This window comes from Mastomys coucha, chromosome X, assembly GCF_008632895.1.
Source record: "Mastomys coucha isolate ucsf_1 chromosome X, UCSF_Mcou_1, whole genome shotgun sequence".
Classification (NCBI taxonomy): Eukaryota; Metazoa; Chordata; class Mammalia; order Rodentia; family Muridae; genus Mastomys; species Mastomys coucha.
In genome coordinates this window covers 13,047,229-13,051,004 of record NC_045030.1, presented here as the reverse complement: position 1 = coordinate 13,051,004, position 3,776 = coordinate 13,047,229, and positions in this window count along the sequence as shown.

Genomic DNA, 3,776 nt, shown 5'->3' with positions numbered 1-3,776 from the left:
GGTGATGCTTGCATCTATGGTTCCTGACTTCTTTCCTAAGATTTCTATCTCCAGAGTTGTCTCTCTTTTTGATTTCTTAACTGTTTCTACTTCCATTTCTAGGTCCTGGATGGTTTGTTCAATTCCTTTACCGGTTTGTTTGTGTTTTCCTATAATTCTTTAAGGTATTTTTGTGTTTCCTGTTTAAGAGCTTCTACTTGTTTACTTGTGATCTCTTGTAATTCTTTAAGGGATTTTTTTGATTCCTCTTTAAGGGCTTGTACTTCTTTACCAGTGTTCTCTTGTATTTCTTTATGGGAGTTATTCATGTCCTTCTTAAATTCCTCTATCACCATTTTGAGATATGATTTTAGATCTAAATCTTGCTTGTTGGGTGTTTTGGGATATCCAGGACTTGCTAAGGTGGGAGTACTAAGTTCTGATGAAGCCAAGTAGTCTTGGTTTCTGTTGGTAAGATTCTTGCATTTGCCTTTTGCCATCTGTTGATCTCTGGTGTTAGATGTTCTTGCTGTCTCTGGCTGGAGCTTGTTCCTCCTGTGGGTCTGTAAGCCTGTGCCAGCATTTCTGGGAGATCAGCTCTCCCTGGTAAAACTAGGAGGCAGATGGCTGTGGATCAGTTGTCTCTCCTGAGTCCTAGGGTCAGAGCACACCCTGGAGACAGGCTCTCTACTTGCAGGAAAGGTGCAGAGAGTCTGTGGATCTGTTGTCCCTCCTAGGTGTGGTCTGAGGTAGAAAGGATCCTGATCTGGCTGCTCTGCCACTTGTGAGGCCTGTGCCTCCTTGCTCGTCCTGCCTTAGAGAGTCACTGGAGAGAAAATGGCAGATCTCACCTGAGAGCCTGGGTTAGAGCACTCCCTGGAGGCAAGCTCTCTGTTTGCATGGAAGGGGCAGAGAGGGCTGTGGATCTGCCTCTGTCACTCCTATGTGTAGATGGAGGTAGAGGGGATCCTGTCCAGGCTGCCCTGCCTCTTGTGAGGCCTGTGCCTCCCAGCTGGTCCCACCTTAGCCTGCATAGCTATATTATAGCAGAACACTTCATCAGTATTCAAACAGAAAAAGAAGAAGAACACTTTATATAACTGCTCAGATTGTTAAAAACAAAACAAAACAAAGAAAACACACAAACTGGGCTAGAACCAAGAAAAACAACTGAGATGATCACTGTCTTTTGCTTCATTTTAAATGTATCTCTATATTACTGGCCCTTTCCTATCAAGAATCTGATGCCATGGCACATCTTAAAATACCAAAAAGACAAAAAGGTGAGTAAATCCTGTCCTAGGAATCTATCTCCAATCAATACTCATGAAAAATATTCTCTCCTATTAATTTTCCCATAAAATTAGCTGTTCAAATGTTCAAACCCTCTTGAGAAGCCACCCCACCTTTTGAGTATATTCTTTCATCCTGTAATAACTTTCCAATTCCTTACTTTGTCTTGTTTCTAAAGTCATTCCCTGCCAGAGACAAAAATTTGGAAACAATGGATTAGAATTTTATGTGTTTACAACAAAGCTGGTAAAAAAAGGAGCAAGTCAAGCATTATAAAATATATTGGTAAATTGTCATGTACAATTTAACCTTACTGAGAAGCTGTCTCTGGAATCAGTAGCAGGAGCACAGACACCCCTACTCCCTCATCCTGGCCACTAGCATTTTCAGATCCAAGTATATTTGTCTCCCAGTGTCTTTCAAGGCCCTCTTTCTGGGCCTCTTAACCATGCTACAAGAAGAAAGTAAAAAAGCAAGCAACTGAGGGTATTAAAAACACTGTGTTCTTGAGACCAGCTGGAAAGTAAACTATCTTCAACACAGGTTATTATTGTTTATCCCATGGCATAAAAATGCTTGCAGTGGGAAGAGGAACCTGGCAGGTTACCCATGGAGAGTCTTTTAACTGGAAACTCCAGCATGGATGTTTCTTTACTAGTTGATTTCTGAAGGGTTATTGTAAGCCCTACTTTGATGATGTTGCTTTTGTTTGATATTTCTTAATCAGTCCACTCTAGTTATCACTGATGGATATTGTAAGCACTTGATATGATGGTGTTTGGCTGCTTCTCTCTATCTGCTACATGCTACTTGTTCTTTTACTTTTGTTATCTACATAAAACTCACTCATTTGAAACCTAAAGATCATTCTGCACATCGTGCATAATAGTCACAAATGACGACATACTATATGACTTCATTTCAGAAGTCATGTTCAGAAAAAAACAAACCTAATAAAGACAAATATGGATTATTGGTTGTGTACAGCTGGCTATAGGAATGGAAGGGGACTGTAAATGCACCATAGGCTGTTGATAACATTAGAAATTTAGATTGTGATGATAGTTGCTCTGCTCTGTAAAGGTACTATCATTAACTTGTGCAGAAAAAAATGTGAGTGAAATTTATGATATATAAATTATACTGCAAGAAGAATTTTACTGAAGAAGTAGGGGAAGTGGAAAGTAAAGCTTTCTACTCTTTACTTGAAAGAGATGGTGTCTTGGAGTGGGGAGCTTTATAGATTTAATTCTATCACCAGCTCCTTGCCAATATAAAATTAGAAAACAAGTTTCAAGAATACATGAGCAAAATGGTTTTTTTTTTAATAATGGAGGCACATATTCACATGTTGAGTCATTCACTTAGTATATTAATATAAAGTTTCTATGCTACTAATGATTTTATAAGACAAAATCATATACAAGTTTGTATTCAGCTGATTCAGGTTTGTAGTCTGTATTATAATTATGCTATTAATTATTTTATTTCTATTGAAAACTTTTTTTGAGACAGAGTGTATTACATTTCTCTAAAGTCACACAACTTATGGAAAGGATCTCTCTATGATATAGATATAGGTGATATAGATATATAGATATAAAGTGAATTTATTGGCATGATTTTCAAACTGCAGTCCAACTAACTCAACAATGGCTAGTTGTGAAAAGTCTAAGAATCTAGTAATTAATTACTCAGTTGCGCAAGGCTGATTGTCTCAGCCAATCTTCTGTATATGCTGTAATCCTAAAGAAATAGGCTCTACTGAGGGGGTTTGCAGCTCCATGGAGGGAGCAACAGTGTCAACTGTCTAGATCCCCCAGAGCTCCCAGGGACTAAATTACCAACCAAAGAGTACATCATGACTCCAGCTGCATATGTAGCAGAGGATGGCCTTGTTGAACATCAGTGGAAGAAGTGGCCCTTGGGTCTGAGGGTATTCGATGCCCCAGTGTAGGGAAATGTCAGGGTGGGAAGACAGGAGTGGATGTATCCTGAGGTAGGGAAGCACCCTCATAGAGTCAGGGGAAGGGGGTGCGATAGGGGGTTTCCAGAGGGGAGACCTGGAAAGGGGAAAACATTTGAAATGTAAAAAAAGAAAATATCCAATAAAAAAAATAGAAAAAAAGAAAAAAAGAAATAGGCTTCAATTCCAATAAAGGAGTGGATATGCTAGCAAGGTGAGGACAAGCAGGCAAAGAACAAAACCTTGCTTCTTTCATGTCCTTATATAGACTTCCAGCAGAAGGTGTGGCCCCTATTAAAGGTGTATTTTCCCACCTCAGGATCAGAATTAAACGTATGTGCCTTCCTACCTTGAAGGTTCAGACTAAAAGAGAATTCACCAACTGCAAACCAAGCAGAAACTCCATTACTGGGTTTTAATTCATTCCAGATATAGTCAAGTTGACAACCAAGAATAGCCGCCGGGTGGTAGTGGCACACGCCTTTAATACCAGCACTTGGGAGGCAGAGGCAGGCAGATTTCTGAGTTCGAGGCCAGC